A 21346-nucleotide genomic window follows, 5' to 3' on the forward strand; every position below is an offset into this window, starting at 1 on the left:
CACCGACTTTACTTACGTTCATGATGACTATGAAATCCTTTCCGTACGCAACGGCAGAAATATCTTCACTGTTATCTACCGGCCGCCTAAAGGCAACTTCTCCAATTTTAGCAGCTTTCTTGACGAATTCCTTGAATGGGTCACTGAAAATAATCTCAATCTTGTTCTAGGTGGGGATATCAATGTAGATTTGCTCTCATATTCTAGCAACAAACTAGAAATCGAGTCCATATTGCAGTGCAATAGTTTTATTTCGGTTATAAAAGAGCCTACTCGGTTGCAGGCAGCGACGGCAATCGACGTCTTTTTCACCAACCTTCCAGCTGATTGTTTGAAATCAGGGGTTATTACTGCTCATATCAGCGACCACCTGCCCATATACCTGAGAGTCGATTCTTTAACGTCTAAAAACAATTTATTTCCCCTGCAATAAAATACCGGCGCATTAATCCTACCACATTAAATCACTTTCGTGTTGCACTTGAAAATATTGACTGGAGTGTCGTCAATGAAACCGATCCTAATGATGCCTATAATGCGTTCATTACAATATTTAAGTCTAAATATGAAGAAAACTTTCCTTACGAAACCTTCCAAAAACCCCGGAAAGCACGAAAACCGTGGATAACCACAGCATGCCTAAATATGATAGAAAGGAAAACAGACATGTACAACCGCTTTGTCCAAACTAGGTCACTGGATGACCTTCAACAATTTAAAACATACCGGAACCAAGTTACTTCATTCCTTCGTCGTGCGAAAAAAGAGTACATAAAAAACTGTTTAACGATGACTTGCTTAAAAGGGCTGATCTTGTGTGGCGCAACATTAATCAAATTTTAAATCGAGATAGAACTGCTAGTGGCGTGTCCGAAATTTTGGTCGACAACAAAGCTGTGAATGGGAAGGCGTTAGCAGACACTTTCAACTGTTACTTTGTGTCTCAGGCAGCTCAAAATAGGAATGTAATGAGTGTGCAATGCCTGGACGATAGGGTTGTTTCTAGTGCATTCCTCTCACCTACTGACGCAAATGAAATCAGAAATGATCTCCTGACTTTACCCAACAGTAAGGCACATGATTTTGACGGCCTGAAAATGTTACCAGTTGAACATGTAGCCGATATCGTTAGTCCAGTGCTGGAATATATATTTAACTGCTGCATAGAGCAAGCAGTGTTCCCCAAAAGAATGCAGTTTGCGAAAGTTGCGCTTATTCACAAAGGTGGAGACAAACATCATCGGTCAAACTATCGACCTATCTCTATTCTACCTGTTTTCTCAAAGTGTCTAGAAAAGATACTGTATAAACGAATAAACGGTTTTTGCAGCAAACATAACATTATTAATCCCAGTCAGCATGGCTTCCGAAAATATTTTTCTACTTAAACCGTGCTCTTAACCCAAAAAGAACTTAATTTAGTATCATTTGAGCTGAAACTACTTACGCTAGACATTTTCATCGATTTTTCTGAAGCTTTCGATCGCATCAATCATAAAATAATGTTAGCTAAGCTCGAGCACTATGGTTTCCGCGGCAAGTTTCTTCAAATAATTGAATCTTATCTAGGCTTTCGCGTGCAACAGGTGACTGGGCACGGTGGCATTTCAGGGATGCGGTCACCTAATCCGTTCCTCTCCATTCCGCAGTTGTGGATCTGTGTGCTGTTGGCCACCGCCAGCTGCTTCGCCGGGCCGCCTGTGCATGAAAAGGAGTTCGTCATCCAGAACATCACCGCCTTTCACGTGGATCCTGTGCTTCATCCGACACCCTGGAATTTCATGATAAGACAGTCAGCGGCTACACGCACCGATGACAGCGTGCATGACCCAGGAACAGCGCCACCACATCACCAGCCTATAAATGACCCACTCGGGACCGGCGCGCCCACTGGGCACGGTGGCATTTCAGGGATGCGGTCACCTAATCCGTTCCTCTTCATTCCGCAGGTGAGGAAACGCTACGCAAAATGTATTCGTTCTAGTGATCCCTTTCTATTTCTGCTGCCGTGCCCACGGATATGTTGTTTCTTCTATCGAGTTGCTCTGTACATGAAAGAATTGTTAGTGCTGGATGGTGATATTGAGACAAATCCGGGTCCCAATAATGCACAACTTTCAAAACAACTGGAAGATATAGCTGCAGACATCAAAGAGATAAAAGAAAAACGGTTGACTGACATAGAAACTAAACTGGACGCAGTATCGAGATTGGAAGCCAAAATCGTTCTCTGTCAAGACCAGCTCGAATCTATGAATCGTATAATTCAAAACCTGGAAAACAGAATAGATGATTTGGAAAACCGCAGCCGTAGATCGAACTTAATTGTTTACGGCTTCAAAGAAGAAGAAGACGAGACTTCTGAGTCCCTGGAGCGTGATGTTAACCAAAAGATCATTCAAGACAAACTTGATCTCGCACCAGTTACCATAGAGCGCATTCATCGTTTGGGAAAACCTGCAGAGAACAAAACTAGGCCAGTTAAATTCAAGCTCCTAGACTCTCGTCAAAAAACCGAAATTCTAAAGCAAGGACGTAAACTGAAAGACAGTGGTATATCGATCGGTGAATACTTTTCCTATAAAACAAGAGAAATAAGAAGAAATCTCTGGAACAGTACCAAGCCGAAACGCGATAAAGGCGACAAAGTTTCGTTAGTTTTCGACAAAATTTTTATCAGCAGTCAAGCCTACGTTTGGGACTATGAAAAGAACGACAAGGTGCCTTTGCGAAAAAACTATCGTACGAAACAGACACGACCCTTAACGCCTTCAGTGGTGCAGTCAACTCCATAGATCACTCAATTCTAAGCCATAAAAAGGTCTCTGCTTCTAAATACCGATTTCCCCAGCATAAACTTAATAGAGGCGACAAAGGAATTGCGACAGTGACAGTGAATAAGCATCTCCGAATAATTAATGTTAACGCTCGAAGCGTCGCCAATAAAACCGAGCAGCTTGAAATCCTTCTCCTACAACATGACCCTCACGTTGCGGTTATAACAGAAACTTGGTTGCACAGCGAGATTACCGATGACCTCATCTTTCCACCCTCGTACAAGGTATTTCGCAAGGACAGGCCCTCGAGAGGTGGAGGAGTTGCAGTACTCATTAAAATAATATACAGGCTGTTTCGCTAGAAGATGTACCTGATCTTGAGTGCCTTTGCATGAAACTGTTTTGCTGGGGACATTGCTTTATTTTGTATGCGGTTTACAGGCCTCCTAATGTAACACAAGATTATCTAACTAAGTTACAAGTTCACATGTCAAATTACAAAAAGAGTAAAATATTGCTATTCGGTGATTTCAACTTACCTGGCGTTGACTGGGAACTTCTGCAGCCATGTTCCGGGTACAAAAAAAAACGTGGATATTGTATTCGACATTATGTTCACGCACAACTTGTGTCAAGTGGTTCGCGAGCCAACCCGCGAATTTCGCATGAGTAATTCAGTGTTGGATCTTGCATTTGTGCGCCATGTTTTCCATGATTGCAACGTGTCTGTCGCACCAGGACTTTCAGATCATCATCTTGTTAGTGTTTTCATTCCCATAAAACCGCTTGCCAAGACAAAAACATGTAAAGCACATCCTATCATGGACTTCACACGTGCCGATGACGCCTCAGTTATTGAGCATCTTGAAACATGCATTGTCGAATTTGATGGAACCGACGCCTGCGCACTCTGGAATCAGTTTAAGAAAATGTGTCACTATTGCCTTAAAAAATTCATACCTGTAAAATACAAAAACATTCGCAAGCAGACGCCTTGGATGAGACGCAGTATCATTCATCTCAGACGCCGAATCAAAAGGCTAAAAAAGCATCGCGCACAGCAGAGCACAATCAACCATTTAAGAGAAAGCCTCGCCCTTGCTGTACGCCGTTCAAAAGATTATTATTTCAAAACAACTCTGCCGAACTTCATAAAAAACGACCCGGGTAAATTCTGGCGCCACATTAGCGATAAAAAAGCCCCTATATCAGAAATGACTATCAATGGTACAACGGTTACCAATCAGCCTGCCATTGCTCACCATTTTAACAATTACTTTCACAGTGTATTTTCTCAACCAAAACCGTACGATGCACCAAGCACAACTTCAGCACATCCATCTGAAGTTAACTTCATCTCGTATGATGGTGTCGTTTCAATGTTGCTAAACCTGAAAATTAAATCATCCCCAGGGCCCGACGATATTCCTAACGGTTTTCTTCGGAGGTATGCTGAATCTCTGGCCAGGTTTTTAGTTATTATATTTCGCGTGTCATTGTTAACCGGGTGTGTACCTGAAGACTGGAAGATAGCCCGAGTCGTACCTGTATTTAAAAAAGGCGACCGCCTTCAGGTGACCAATTATAGACCTATATCCTTAACGTCATCTTGCTGCAAATTAATGGAACATATTGTCGCAACTAGCATTAATGAATTCTTAGATCGCAACAACATTCTGACAGATTACCAGCATGGTTTTCGCAAAGGGTTTTCCACAGTAACTCAACTACTTTCAGTTATCCATTCATTTGCGGCATCACTAGACAATAACAGCCAGATTGACGCGATCTTTCTAGATTTCAGTAAAGCGTTTGACAAAGTTCCACACCACAGCCTAATTCTACAACTAAAAACTATTGGACTTCCGCCTATTTTTATTTCCTGGATAAATGATTATTTAACTAACCGGAGTCAACATGTTTCAATCGGTCGGCACCAGTCTGGCTGTCTCCCAGTCACATCAGGTGTGCCACAGGGAAGCGTACTGGGGCCACTACTCTTTCTAATATACATTAACGACATCATCGATGAAGTTTGCCCTGGCGTACATATTCGATTATATGCTGATGACTGTGTCCTATTTCGCGATGTTAGCAATGAAAACGATCAGAGTGACCTACAAAATACGCTTACTAATATTGTACAGTGGTGCAAGCGCTGGGACATGACACTGAACTCAGATAAAAGCGTTTCTCTTCGCATAACTAACAAGATAAACGCTCTAGAATATGTATATAAATTAGAATCATCACCATTGCAACAAGTAGCGTCCATAAAGTACTTGGGTGTAACACTTACTAATAACCTTTCTTGGAACTCTCACATAGATAACATCTGTTCACTCGCATTCCGTAAGCTCTGTTATATAAGGCATAAACTTCGAAACTCCCCCGCTAACGTTAAGCTCTTAGGTTATAATACTCTAATTAGACCCAAGCTTGAATATGCTTGCATAATTTTTGACCCGTATACTAAGTCTAACATAAGAAAGCTCGAGAACATTCAAAGGAAAGCAATTAGATTCATATATTCAAAATATCTACCCACTGACTCCCCCTCAGACTTGATGCATGCTAACGGTATTGAAGAACTACAGGTAAGAAGGCGAAATTTTCGTTTAGATTTTCTTTCATTACTTCTTAACAATAAACTCAGACTTGACCCTTCTGCTTATCTTTCCCCAATGCCAACACGGAATACACGACACTATCACAAAGCTCTTTTAAAACCATATTTTGCCCGGACTAACTCGTTCAAGTTTTCCTTTTTCCCACGCACCATATCCGACTGGAACTCATTAACCGAACCTAATCAACCCTGAAAATCAGACGCGTTCCTCAGCCATCTTTTTTGATATTGCGTATTATGTATTTTTCCTGCTTTGTCTTGCATTGCTGTATTGTTCTTTTACTACATTATCTTTGCTGTATTGTTGTATTTTTGTTGCTATAATTTTGATTTTTGTGCACCTGCCCTTCCTGCTTGGACCTAACCATGGTCTGCAGTATGTACATAAATAAAATAAAAAATAAATAATAAACAACTATTTATCAGAGGCCTTGCATATCTCTTAAGGTGTTCCACAAGGTAGTATACTGGGGCCCCTGCTTTTCCTCCTTTAAATCAATGACATCGTCTGCATAAGCAATCATCCAAGTTACGTCATTTACGCAGATGACACTTCCTTATTTTTCAGAGCCGCAAACTTGGTAGATCTTGAGCAACAAGCATCAGATTGCTTACACTCTCTACATGAATGGTCCAAAATTAACTCCCTAAAATTAAACACTGAAAAAACAGCAGCAGTGCTTTTTAGACCTCGCAATAAACTGACTTTACTGCCACCACTTTTTCTTAGGATGGCATCATCATCCATTCAGTTAGTTCCAACTGTCAAATGTCTTGGTGTCCTTTTTAATGAAAATTTGACCTGGAACGAGCACGTCGACCTTGTGGTTAACAAACTGTCTAAGGCAGTTGGCATTTTATGTCGACTGAGATATTTTATGCCAAAGCGTATATAAATGCTGTATAATGCACTTTTTTCTTCTGTTGTTGATTACTGTTTACTGGTCTGGGGTACCACATCTTTCACTAACATCAACCGCTTGCATCGCTTACAAAAGAAAGCTGTTAGAAATATTGTGAGCGCTCCTCGACTCGAACATTCTGCACCAATTTTTGAAGAACTAGGCATCATCCCACTTCCTCAGTTATACAAAACGTTACTTCGCAAACGATGCAAGGCAAGCGTCATTAAAAACAACTGTTTTATGTTACAGCTGTCAAGATTACAGTGTAAACATTCTACGTATTCATCTAGAACAAGCTTGAAATGGTTGTTACCTAGGACGCGCACAAATTATGGCTGTCAAATGTTGCGTTTCACTCTCCCACATTTATTAAATGATGAATCGGAGTTGACAAACAACTGATTGATGTACTACCTCATGCCCTCAATGTTCGAATGTTAATTCATGTTCTTCTTTGTATCAACTTGGTTTGTATCAACTACCTGATGCCCTCAATGTTCGAATGTTGATCCATGCTCTTCTGTGTATCAACTTCTGTTTTTCTTTATGTGTGCCGCTACCAAACTGCCTCTGTAGGGTGCGTCGGCCTCGTCAAGCCTCATCACTGGCTTTTTGCCGGCGCACCCAACATCCTGGTGATGTTGAATAAAGTATAGATTGATTGATTGATTTTAATCAAATACAGAGGACGAGCCGGCGCACGTAGTGAGTGTCGGCATCTTCTTGGTTCGCGTCCCTAGTTCGGGATGTCGCAAGGTCCCGACGCCTCGCGAGCCCGGCGTGCGAGAGCAGCTTGCGCCGTCGCACTCGAGCACTCGAGGAGGAAGGTCTCACAAGCCTGTTTAGTGGGAATTGTGGTGGGGAGGGAAGTGGAGACCCCGTTGACAGGCCCACATAATGTGGGATAGAGAACAGAGCTCATCACAGTCGATGCACAAAGGATTCATTTTCGGGCCATAGCGTGCAGCCATTGCGGGACACCAGTTGGTGTTAGTCTGTAGCTGTCGCCGAAAGTGTTACTCTGCATTCGACAGCCCCTTTACTGGTGGAGAGAACTGGCGATGTCTGTTGATGTAATAGTCGATAATTTCGAAACCGAAAAAACGGTCGGCTAGGCTAATCGGTTGGGAAGGATCCGGAAGTAGGTGCCCGGAGGATAAGTGCTCGATCAGCCGCATTCACAGCAACGTTCCCCAGTCTTCCTGCTGTAGTGGCCCTCCAAGAGCTGGAGGACGCCGCCACTCTCACATATTACTCAGTGTAACAGCAGGATTCGCAGAGCTGCCTCTGCGTACATAAAAATTATACGGCCTCTACAGTGGACCTGGATTACAAAGCGATTTTCTCGTATGTGATGGTGACGAACCTTCCGCTTCGCAAACAGGACCCCCCATTACACGTACTCAACGTTTAGAGCTCTCCCAAACTTCCAAACGTCACATCTGCAGACTTATTCAGTCGGGCGTTAAAGGTGGCGAACCGAGGCCCCCTCATAATCGTTGGGGACTTTAATGCCCCAGCACCTTATGGGGGTACATACGTGAAGAAAAACGAGGACGCAAACTGGCGAAACCTGCGTCAACGTTGGGCCTTACTCTTCACACCGACCCTGCACAACCCACTCGCTTTGGGAACTCCGTGGCACGCGACACGTGCCCAGATCTCACCTTTACCAAAAATATTAGATATGCGGAATGGCACAACAGCAAGGAAACCATGTGTAGCGGCCACTGCATTTTTGCGACCACAATCCGCACCAAACCCCTGACAAGACCCCACACTAAAGCAACCCTTCCTGGCTGGGCTAAATTCAGATCAAACTACACTAACCATACTCCTAAAGCGGATCAAGGTTACACTACCTGGTCACAACCCCTCATCTGCCAACTCAAAGATACCGAGCAGCACGTTCAGCTCTCAGAGACGAACCCGGCGGTAGACAAGCACCTCCTTCACCTCTGGGAGGCCCAGCACAGCCTCGTCCGCCGATGGCGCCGGCGGAAGTATAATCGGCAACTCAAAACCCGTATCGCAAAACTCACTCAACAAGCGGCAGAGTATACGGCCCAACTCGCCAACTCGAACTGGGTAGACCGATGCAACACCGCTGCTCGACAAATGTCGAACCGGAGCACGTGGAGCTTTTTCTGCGCCCTCATTGATCCGACCTAAACCCGCACCGAAACCGAAACCCCAAGTCATCTTCAACGAGCAAAACACGCCTTCAACGGAGACACATTCAAACTGGCTGACGCGCTCGAAGATAAATATCGGTGCACAGACCAGGATTCGCGTGGTCCAGCGTACTCGTATGCAGGTTCTGAGAACGCAGAGCTGGATCGAACGTTCCAGCTTCACGACGGCCCTGACGAAAACCAAACGACGGACAGCCCCGGGCAGGGACAAGGTGACGGTGAAACTTCTCGCTAACCTCCCCGAACCTGCCTACGAGTGGCTGCTCAAATACTTCAATACTATCTGGACGGGAGGTACACCTTTCCCGTTGGATTGGAAGACGGCTATCGTCACATTCATACCCAAACCAGGCAAACTCCTCAACACCGACAACCTCCGGCCCATATCTCTCACTTCTTATGTGGGGAAGTTGATGGAGACTATGGTCCGTGACAGACTGTCCACCTACCTAGAATGGCACAACGCCTTTGCTGACATCATGTACGGGTACGGGCCACACCGGTGCGCACAAGATGTGCTGCAACTTCATAGAGAGATTCTTGATCCTGTCGAGCACTCCAGCGACGACAAGGTGGTCCTCGCATTGGACTTGCAGGGTGCTTTCGACAGTGTGACGCATAATTTCATTATCTCGCTTCTGTCCCACGTGGACTGCGTACAACACATTCCAATGCATAAAGCGATTCCTCGCAGATCGGAAATCATATATCCGACTCCGAGATTGTGAACATGGCCCGTACGAACTTGGTACGCGAGGGACTCTACAGGAAGCAGTCCTGTCGCCTCTTCTGTTCAATCTGGCCATGATGAAACTCCCTACCCTGCTGGTTGAGGTCCCCGGTGTGCAGCATGCCCTGTACGCGGACGACATTACCCTCTGGGCATCACACGGATCGGCTGGAAAAATCGAGGCCAACCTGCAGCAAGCAGCGGCTATTGTGGACTATTATGCACGCGGCTACGGCCTTGGGTGCTCCCCGAGCAAATCGGAATTCGTGCACATACGTCCCAAGCCAGAGTGCATAACCAAAATTTCCCTCTCCCTCCTTAGTGACCCGTTCCGTGAACATGAGGAAATCAAAGTATTGGGACTTTGCATACAAAGGAACCACAAGATTGACACCACGCTAAAGAAGCTCCGCAAGATGGGCGATCAGGTGGGCCGTCTGGTCCGCCGGGTATCAAGCAAACGGGTGGGGGTCGCGATGCATAGACGCTCAGCGGCTGGCCAATGCATTCGTAACCAGCCGAATCCTGTATTGGGCATCGTACCTCCACCTGCACAAATGCGATGAAAACACTCTCGGAGTGATTCTCCGCAAAAACTATAAGAAAGCTCTCGACCTCCAAATGACAACATCCAACCAACGTCTCCTCGGCCTGGGGATGACGAACACTTTTGGGGAGCTGCGAGAGGCTCATTTCAACAATCAATACTTGCGGTTAAGCAAAACACGTATGGGTAGCCGCCTTCAGACCCTCCCTCCACATCAATTACGCAACCCAACAGGAGAAGCGGGTATCCCTGCCCGAGGCCTGGCGCTCCGCCGTGCAGGTTCGCGGCCTCCCCAACAACACGACAAAGGATGCTCATGATCGGCACCGCATCGCGCGAACGGAGGCCATTTACGAGTAGTATGGTGCTTGACCAGGGGTATTTTACACGGACGCCGCCGGTCCACACCAGGCGGGTTGGTACGCGGCTGCCGTCGTCCACCAAAACAACCCTGTTCAGGGCCTCACCTTCCGTGCCCCCAACATTACATTCGCGGAGGAAGTTGCTATCGCACTTGTTGCCGTGGATCCAGGGTACCGGTGCATTATTACCGACTTAAGGGGAGCTTGCCGCAGTTTTGAACATAGACAAATTCCAGATCGTGCGTTCGAATTTTACATAGATGTGGGTACCGGGGTTTCTCAACCCGGCACACCATGATCTGGGCCCCAGCACATGCGGGGATTGAAGGAAATAAGGTAGCGGACGCTACCGCCCGCACACTTAATGACCGTTCATCGCCTAACTCGCTGCTTGATCCGGCTGCTGATTTCAGTCAGGCTGCTGATTTCAGTCCGGCTATTACTTCTCTGGAGAAGACACTTCTGTATCGAACCGCTCACGGCCGATACCCATCCCCCTGTAAAGGCCTCAAGAAGGCAGAGGAGCGTTGACTTCTTCGCCGCTACACCAACACGGTACTGTGGCCGGCAGTGCTTAAACATTTTAATTCGGCCTTTTCGGGCGAGTGTCTCCACTGTAGGGTAGTGGTTGTGGACACAAATCACATGGTGTGGCCATACCCTGCCAATCCTGCGTTCCCACCCCACCCGAGAGGACTGGGAGGCTGCCCTGCTCAGCTGCTCAACTCTCCAGGACCAACGAGCCCTGGTGACAAGAGCACGGACCGCTCCGGAGGCCACAGGGGTCCCGGACTAGGGATCCCTCCTAGTGATTGTGAGGGCCGAGCCCTTCAGGCCCCGTCCAAGCAATACCTCCCTTGTAAATAGTTCAAATAAATGTTTTACACCACCACCACCACAGTATCGGGATCATTTTTGAGGAAAACAATTTCTTGTTGGTCAATTCTTTTGTCCGCTTACGATATTTATGATGAATAATATTGTTCTGATTGCGGTCTTTGATACGCCATTGGTGGGCATTCGTTTTTGCTTTTCGAGCAATTCTTTTGTGTTCTTTTGGTTTCCAGCAACACTTTGTTCTCCTTTTCACAGTCGGAGACAAAGGCGTTATCTTCAGTGTAGAATTTATAAAAAGCGAGAGACACTTCTCTACAGTTCTCCCAGTTTCTGCTCGCGCTGTCCGAGGGCTTTTTTTGACATCTGTAATTTTCCTCAATATATCTTCACCGATATAAATACCCATATTTTTAAGCTGGAAAATCCTGTGCAGTAAAGGTGCTTTGCCTCTATAGCAGTCTGGAAGCTTTAAAAAAAATGCCGCCTGAGAATGTATCGCATTTTAGTAAGGAAGATTAGAAATTGCACAGGAGGATGAAGACATGAGGCAAAGAAATAACCCGAAACCTCCTGCGCAGGCGGCCAGCTGTTTATCTTGTCGCCTGAGGTATCGTGTTCGTTTCTTTAACTTCTACCTTCGTCGTTCCTCGCAGTTTCTAAAATTCCTCAAAACTGAACCCAATAGCCTTCAAGAACGTCGTACTAAAACAGTTTTCCTTGTTCCGCCAACTTTGAAATCAGTTCCAGAGCGCTGCTCCGAAGCTAAATAGCCGCGCTCGCTCTGTGATTAGCGCAGTCGGCTAATGAGCCGGAGATTCCAGAGTACGAACCCTATTAAATCAGACAGATTTCATTGCAGGCGAAAAGGAAAAGGCGCCCGCATGCTGCGAAATGTCAGCCCACGTGCTCTTTAACTCCTACTGGCAGTTGAGATCTCTACCTGGCTCTTGGAAACACTCCAAAGTCATCTTCATCCCCAAACCGGGCAAACCACTCGAGTTGAGTAACCTCCACCAAACCTCCTTTACCTCCTGCCTACGTAAATTCGTGGAACAAGTTATTCTTCATAGGCTCCACGTCATCAAATACAAGGAGGACCTGGTTGCTCCCTCTTTGATAGGTATCCGCGCAGGCCTATCCACCCAGGAGATTGTATAGCTAATCAAACCTGACATTCCTAATCCTGGCTCAATTTGTGCCACGCGCACCATACTACATGTTGATGAAATCAAAGCCTTTGACAATGTATCGCACGCATTTCTCTTGCACAATCTCTCACCACTCATTGTCGGGCACTGCACCTACATCTACACCACTAGTTTCCTTCGTAACCGCATCGCAGAAATCCACATTGGAGACCTCGGCCGAGATACGATCACCTTGGGCACACGATGGAATCCCCCAAGGGGCCATTCTTTCCTCTTTTCTTTTTAACATCTCCATGCGGAGGCTCATTCCGCTTCTTAACAACATGCCACATATCAACCACAACATTTACGTATGCTGAAGACATCACTATCGATACTTCCACTGGTTCTGATGGAGACATACAAGAGTCCCTTCAACCAGCAATCCACACTGTTCACACCTTTGTGCAAACAAAGGACTCGTGCTCCCCAACTAAATTAGTGCTTATAGTGATTCGCGACAGGCGTACTCGCAAATCAGACAAAAATGCCCCGGCTCTTGTTCACCTCTACAACGACGCGCACCCCATCCCTCAGTCCCCACCAAACCAGTACCTACTCGAGATGCTGGTGCAAAACACACAACCAGGAAGTCTAAACCGCCTCCGTAGCACTGCGACACAGGCAACTGGTCTCACTCGACGCATCTCCACTCGTCATAGAGGCGTGCAAAAAGCTAACATCTGTCGCCTTACCTAAGCCTTCCTCATTAGCCGCATCATCTGCACCTAGCCCTGCTGTCACCTGAGAAAGAAAGACATAAATTGGTAGACAGTGTCATCCGTGCGGCCTACGAGGCAGCTCTAGGGCTGCTCTCCTATGCGAAAACACGGCGACTCCTCCAACTGGGCGTCCACATTGTTCTCACAGGCTTAGACAGCTCAAATCCATCGCCTCTCACGTACCTTTCATGGTCGCCATATTCATAAGTTATATATCAACCCTGTCGGCGACTTTCACTCCCCCACACCCTTCCCACAGGTATTCACAGTCGCCTGGGGGTGAAACCCCAGCCTACAAATATGCTAGCTGCACGACATGACGCACGCCGGCGCCTTAAAGTCCAAGCCCTACCCACAATGTGTCATCTGCCACCTCCAAGCATGTTGTCGAGGCTCACGGTAATTGCGTTTGAAGCAGACTTTCCGCGTGTCTATCCTTGCTTCGCTATCAAGCATGCCTTGACGCTTGCTTCCCTGAAAGGCCCTATCAGACTTACGGAAGCCGCTAAGGCGCTGCTCGCTTTTCGCAGCCAGTCCTGCTTGGACGCGCGCGAGGGATCGGAGCACTGTTCACCATCGTAGCAGCCGAAACAGACGCCCAACGATGGTGACTCAGCTATTCATTGCCAGCAGCGAGTGGTAAAAGCGGATCCCGCCGAAGAACGCGAGGAGCTATGTCTGATAACAGGGAATGGACAGGCATGCACAAACAGTAGTTAACGCGCAAGTGCTGTGAGCATCGACATCGGGCGTAATCACGGCAGATGGCGCTGGAATGCAGTTTTGCGTTGCTCCGCCACGGGATGGATATCCCGCAAACTTTTGCTGCTGACAGTACATGGATGACACCCACGCAGTCCATGTAGACGGCGTGAGATACAACACCTACACCTATATAGCATGTGTCGCAACTCCTCATGCTACCATACTCAACGCAGCCACGACGCGGGTTTCATTTCCCCCCGCTATAGAAGAAGTCGCGATATGGCTGGCCATCGCTAACCCTTCCACTCGCACGGCCCTTAGCAACCCCACCAAAAATGCCATCCGCAATTACTCCAAGAAGTCTGTTTGCCTGCCGCTGCACGCATTCTCAAAGACTTCGTCCCTCCGCGGCAGATGACCCTAGTCTGGGTTCCTGCTCATGCTTGTAACTCCGGGAACGAGGGAGTCTAACACATAGCCCAAGGTTTTACGAACCGTGTGGCCGACGCGCCCTCCTCCCCCGACACCCTGGCCGAGACTTCCAAGAACCTACACTGAAATTGCCAACATATACAGAGAGAAGCACCGAATAAACCCTCCCTCCATCCTGACCTCGACAGCGCCCAAGCCACACTGCTCCGTCGATTACAAACTCTCTCGCTTCTCAGTCACTCCCGTTTGGCGCTTGTCACTACGGTGAATTCGACCCTTCTCGCCCAAATTGTAACAATAGTACCCCCAGAACACAGGCTCACATCTTATCGGGGTACGCGGTACAACCGCTCCCATACGTTCCACTGCTAGCTCCCACGGAAGAGGGATGAAATGGACTTTTGACAACTACAGCCAAATTGCAACAAGTCGCTCTCACATTGTGGGCCCAAGCAATCGCCCCCACTTGGGGCCAGGTCAGCCCAATATGAAAACAGCTGGCGCAAGAAACAGGACGGCAGAGACAAGACACACCACATGCAACGCTCTAAGTCTGAAATGACAACAAGGGGCGAGAAGTTAGTCTGTCTGGGGACCAAATTACTTGCCACAACCATTAGTCCTTTTTGGGTTCAACTGCAAAGGGACCAACTGTTGGCTCCCTAAGAAACGGGTGCAACAGTTAGTCCCTGGGAGGAGCCCTTTAAAAAACAAATGCAAACGAGGCGCAAATTCCAGCCCAATTTAGAGTGCTATATTTTGGGCGGAAGCACTTCAAACACAGCAAATATATAACAAGACCAAACAGAAATAAACACACAAGGAATACCAGAAAAAATACCAGGAATCGAACTCACAACTTTCGGATTCAGAACAAAGCCCTGAAATTACCAGGCCACCGTAGCAGACGGTTTGTCGTTGAAAATAAACACCTTATATACAAAGCACACATATTGCTTGGGGATACTGATGGCCATTTTAGAGCGCAGCACTTCCGCGCCCGTTCCTGCTTTCCGCGTCATAGTCGGCGTAACCGTGCGTCCAAGTATCAGACCGAATTAAACGCCACCTGGAAGCTGGCTTTCAAGTGAAAATCCCGAAGAGCGGCTAGCAGCTTAATAAGTCATATGCCAGGTGGCGTGCAACGCACAAACACACTCCACCACGGGTGGCGTGTGAACAGTTGCGCTAAAACTTCGCATTACCGACCATCGCAACCGCCTATAAATTTTAAAGCGAAAGCCTTTAATGGCCCGCCATTGCACTTGCTATCACCCGGACGGAAGCCCGGTACATTTTAAGTGACTCGAAAACTGCGATTTTAAATTTTGCTCGAGGCCGAGTCCATTTCCCTGTTTTTGGCATAGTGGGCTCGCCCGATGCACCCCCACCCCGCCATGTGGAGCTGATATGGGTGCCTGCGCCGAGGCCGCCAACCTTTTAGCCCGGGGTTCTTTAAACCGGGTCCAGGTGGCCTCGGATCCGGGAACCACGAAGGAGCGCATGCACTCATTCAGCGAGCTGATGCAGTCCTACAGAGCCTCACGCCAGCTCTACCCCCGCCCCACTCCTCCCTAGATAAAAAACAAGCATAGATAGATAGATCTTTATTTAGACAACAAGGTCTTGGATGCAGGGGCAAAAGGCAGATGCACTCTGCCTGACGGGGCCCAAGCACCCGACACAATGCTCACGACAAGCGGCAAAAGAAGCAAGAGCTTCATACACTCTCATTAGAAAAAACAACACATAATTATACAAGGTAAAAGTAGGAGGAAGGTGCATACTTTTGCAATGACATAATTAAAGTAAATATTTACAAGACACATCACAACAAGAAAAACACGAGAATTCAAAGAGTTGACGGAAAAACAGGGACATCAAGAATTTTAATCATTCGGGCGAGAAAGGAGGTAAGCTTTAGCATTTCTATTGAATGACTTTTGGGAAACAGATTTCTGAATAATTTCTATGGCCTGTGTATGTTTATTTAGAAGACTGGGAATTAAATATGAAAGCATTTCGGTTCCATAGTTAGTCCTTACAAATGGTACTCTGTAACTGACGTGCCTTAATTTATAAGGCGCGTCACTACTAGAGTTTAATTGAACATATTTAGTGGGATGATGTTTGAAATCGTTAAACACATAAGAAAGCAGTTTCAACTCAAATAATTCATTGATTTTTAGAATAGAATGCTTAGTGAAGTACAAACCTGTATGATCATTGTATGCAAGGTTTTCGACATATCGTATTGCTTTTTTCTGTAATGTTATCAGCCTCGTGAGGTTAGTTTTCGTTGTAGATCCCCAAACGAGTAAACAATAATGAAGATGTGATTGAATTAGGGTATAATATAACTGCCACTTCAGCCATTTCGGAACAAGGTCTCGAAGTTTATATAATACACATAATGACCTTGATATGCTGGCATGAATCTTATTAATATGCAGGGTCCAACTCAAGTGTTCTTCAAAGATTATGCCTAAAAATTTGTAGGAAGAAACACGCTCAATTACGCTATTTTTGAATGTAAGATTAATTTCGCTGTTATCAGGCTTGTTACGTGCCTTAAATACAATAAGCTTTGTTTTATTAACATTTAACTCTAGTTTATTTATATTCAACCATAAAGACAATTCTTGTAACCATGCATTTGCCTCAGCCTGAATATGACTAAGATGCATGCCAGAAAAAAAATACACTGGTATCATCTGCATATAAAATTATTGTGGGAGTTCGAGGGATGGCTATTATATCGTTGATATAAAGAATGAAAAATACACTCTGCGCAGGCAACACTCTGGCGCAGGCTACAGACACACTCTCACCCCTTACCCTACCCTACTATCATCCCTCCTTGCCCACTCCGACATGCGCCCTATGCCCAGAAGCCCTCGCTTCTTCTCTCCACATACTTTCCCTTTGCCCGGCGGACCCTCCCCCGCGGGATCTAGAGAACCTCAAGACCTTCGAGGACTGGGAGACGCTGCTGCGCTCGGAGGACCCTGCCGTGCAGACCATCGCCACCGGCCGAGCTGCCAGCGTTATGGACCTTAAGAACTTAAACACTTGAGTGCAGTGGGGTCGTGCGGGGACCCTGGGGCGTGCCCCGAATTCCTCTTCAAATGCAGTTTTTCTCTCTCTCTCATGCTCGCAGTGTCCGTCCATGCTCGTGGTGTCCATCCGTGCTCTGGAGTCGTGCCAACTGTGGCCTCTCCTCCGCGCAGCGGCGCAACCTCCTCCGTAATTTCCTTTCCTCAAATTCATTTTAAGGCGGAAGCCTTTAATGCCTCATCGTTGTAAGCAGGAGCTGTCGACAGAAATGTCACGCTTTTCAGTTGGTCGAAACGGTCGTGACGTCACAGTGCGCGAATTTCAAACGGGGCCAATTGTACTTTGGCTACTAACGATGCAACCAATTAAAGGGATCGTATAGTGATGCTCCAAGTAAGGTTGACTGAGTTTAGTTAATTGCCTACTTAACCAATTAGTCCAATTAACGCTTCTAGTCAGACCAGATAAATAAATAAAACCGAGTAAGAAATTGGCCGAGCTTGGGAATCGAACCCCGGTCTCCGGAGTGCGAGTCGAGCACGCTACCACTCCGCCATGCCAGCTCGATGTTCCGGAATGGACAAAGGTGCGTCTAGTGAATACGGTGTCTTCGTTCACTCCCATCTTCCTCCCTTCCCGTTACGGCGAGGTTTAGGTGTCCACCGAGATATGAGAGACAGATACATTTCCTTTCCTCAAAAACCAATTTACCGACGAGCAAGGCGTATTTTTCCGCGTTTCAGATTGGTCCAAATTGTCGTGACGTCACCACGCACGAATTTTGCCGGGTGTCGACCGAAAAATGTGAGACAGTTACTGCGCAACTTCCTTTCCTCAAATACAATTTTCGACTAGTGTCTACTGAGATATGTGACACAGTTAATGCGTAATTTCCTTTCCTCAAATACAATTTTCATTTTCTTCATTACGGCCCGTCTTTCTTCTTTCACTCACACTTCCTCCCTTCCTGTACGGTGCGGCTCAGGTGTCCACCGAGATGACAAAGAATTACAGCCCCATTTCCTTTCCTCAAAAAGCGTTGCGTTCAAAGGGCAACGCATCGCGCCGAATGGGTGGTGGCGTTCCGTGGACTGCCTGGCGGAGCTACAACACGCTGTCGCGTTCCACTCCTGAAGGCGAAGCTTAAGCGTCATTAACTGGCAGTTAATTAATGCACCAACAAAATGTGAAGTGAACAATCGCGTAGCAGAATGCAGTACTCAGGCTTTCGCCTTTCACCACTTTAGCCGCTAAAGTTCCTCGTAATTTTTCTTCATTACGGCCCCCCTTTCTGTTTCTTCTTTCACTCCCACATCCTCCCTTCCTCTACAAATGGATGACGGATGTCCACCGAGATATGCGAGGACCTTTCCACAAATACAATTTTGATTTTCTTCACTACGGCCCCTCGTTATCTTTCTTCTTTCACTCCCACTTCCTCCCGTCCTGTACGGTGCGGTTCGGGTGTCCTCCGTGACGGCTGCTAGGCAACGTCTCATACGGCCGCGTCAACAGCACGATTCAGGCGTCCACTGACATATGCAGCCAGTTTGGGCACTTCCTTTCCCGAAAATGATCAGAGTATAAAACGCCAACGCCAATGAATGTGGTGACGAATCGCGGCTTCGGCCGCTTATCTGCTTTTTCAGCCAGCGTCCGCTTCGGCGGACGCGGTTGTTGCTGCGACGCGCGTCGTTTCTGCTCTTTCTCTCTTCTGATCTTTTAACTCTCCTCTATCTGCACGTGGCAGCGGTGGTGGCTCCGCTGAAGCCAGTAGGCAGGCCCGTGCAATTTCTTTTTCATCCTTCTCTCAGTCGCAACAACACAACACAGTGAACGCTGAACGGGCAACGGCGACGCCGCGAAACGGGCACTAAAGAGCTGCGCTCTAAAACACCACAATAAAAAAAGCGACCGCAGCCGCCAAAGGCAATAAAAAAGAGCTAAAAATGGCTGAGGCTTAGCTAAGGTTAAGCCTAGTCAGATGCGAAGCATATTGATGGCTAGGCTTGGTAAAGTTCCTCGCTTTGTTCTTCAGTTGTTGTAGAATGTTTTCGCCGAGCCGAATACTATTGAGCACGCCGCTTAGCCAGACCTTCATCCCGCTCTTCATCGGTCTTTGTGGCACGCTGAAGCTTTCGCGTCTCGTTCAAATCAGCCCTGCTTCTAGGCGTCATCCCAACACCTGGCCGCCTCGTAAGTGGCCGGAGAGCGAGGCAAGCTCAGCTTTACACCGCTGCTGTAGCGTCACGTGGTCAGCTGCAGAGCCTCTGATGTGGAGCCTCCACCGCCGCGGCCGACCGCGCGAGCCGGCAGCCCACCTCTCCTCTGCTGTGACGTCATGTTGTCACGTGGTCAGCCGCCGCGCCTCTGATGTGGAGCCTCCACCGCCGCGGCCGACCGCGCGAGCCGGCAGCCCATCTCTCCTCTGCTGTGACGTCATGTTGTCACGTGGTGTCACGTGGTCACGCTAAAGGTCAATGGTAGCTCCACCGCCGCGCTCGACGGGCTGTAGTGTAGCTCTAGTAATATGCTTCGCATAAAACCGCACACGCGGGGAGCCCGCCACCCGCCAACCGGTTCGGGGAAGCGGCAGTGGGTTGACGGCAAGGCTTTTGCCAAGCACAGTTTAGAATTTTCAGAGTGTGATAACTTCACCGGATGTTTGTATAGTAATTCGTGACGTTTCATTTCTTATGTTCCGCAGAAGTTATACTGCTTTCTAACGAACGTTTTCACGCTACAATCGCAAAATATTTTTTTCTGACGCCAGTTATAGGCAGGGTCAATTGTTTTCAATGTAAATTAACCCATTATGCGCAAAAACACACTCCACGACAGGTGGCGTGTGATGAGTTGCGCTAAAACATCGCATTACCGACAATCGCAACCGCGTATAAATATTTTTTACCCATGAGTGCCCGAATGTGAACACACACACACACACACACACACACACACACACACACACACACACACACACACACACACACACACACACACACACACACACACACACACACACACACACACACACACACACACACGCGCACACACCCGCACACACACGCACACACACGCACACACACACACACATCTCGTATTGTGTGTGTGTCAAAACACACACACAATATTGTGTTTTGACACACAAGTCAAAATATCTCGTATTGAGCAAATTTTTCAGTTTATGTTTTCTGTGCTTATATCTCACAGAAAAGTAAACAGGTAAATAAGGTTGAATAAAAATAACCTACGTACATTCCAGTGTTAGCATAATTTTAAATTAACAAATGTCTTGCACGTGCTCAGACCATTTCCTAGAACCTCGCATAAGTATATTATCTTTTCAGGGGGACACAGGGGCGGGATGGGGGGCACGGGCGTGGAGGTAGACAGGGACAAGGGCTTGTCCCTGTCTGCTTCTATGTCCGGGTCTTTTGTAGCGTCCCTGTGTCCTCCTGAAAAGTTATGAACCAACACGGCCAAATACAAGTACTTCCGAGTATACTATCGCTTTTTGCACCCTTCCCACGTCATATCTTCCACCACATTTCCGGCCTTCTCACCGTCTCCCTGTGACTCACCCCCCCCTCTTTTTTTTTTCTCCTAATCCCCTATTATCAGTTCTCGGAAACCATGACATTCCTGTTACCCCCTCCGCCCCACCTTTTTGGCTTTCTCTGAACTCGAGCCATTCCCCCCCCCCCCCCCCCCCTGCCTTGTCCTTCCTTGGAAATGCCCCGCCTTCCAGTGCCAGCCTATCTTGTTTGCCTTCTTCTCATTTCCCTGTACCACGCTGACTAATCCTCTTATCTGAGTTTTTCAGGTCCTACAACGCCTCCCCGTCGCAGCCCCTTCAAAGCCTTTGTTCATTACACACCCCCCTGATATAAGTTTTTCCACTATTGCAGCTTAACGAATCAAGGTTCACCTCCCTCCCCTTCCTGACACGCATCCCCTCTCACACCACTTTCCTTCCCCACCCCCGGGGCCTTCCTCCTCGGAGCGAAGGCCCTATTTAATCCCTGCCAATGATGAACGCTTTGCCCAGACGAAGACAAGTCCCCTTGTCGAAACGTTGGCTCAAGCAACCTGAGGTTTTCCCCTCCCTTGTTCATTTTTGTGATCACTACGTTGAGAATGTTTTGTACTCTGAAACCTGTTTGAACCTGTCTGAACCGGTTCGACGCGATCCGAACCGGTTCGAACCGGAACGGAATGGCGCTCCGGAGCGGAACCCGGAACTGAACCCGAAAGGCGT

Source organism: Amblyomma mixtum, chromosome 2, assembly GCF_055824585.1.
Source record: "Amblyomma mixtum isolate Tamu chromosome 2, ASM5582458v1, whole genome shotgun sequence".
NCBI lineage: Eukaryota > Metazoa > Arthropoda > Arachnida > Ixodida > Ixodidae > Amblyomma > Amblyomma mixtum.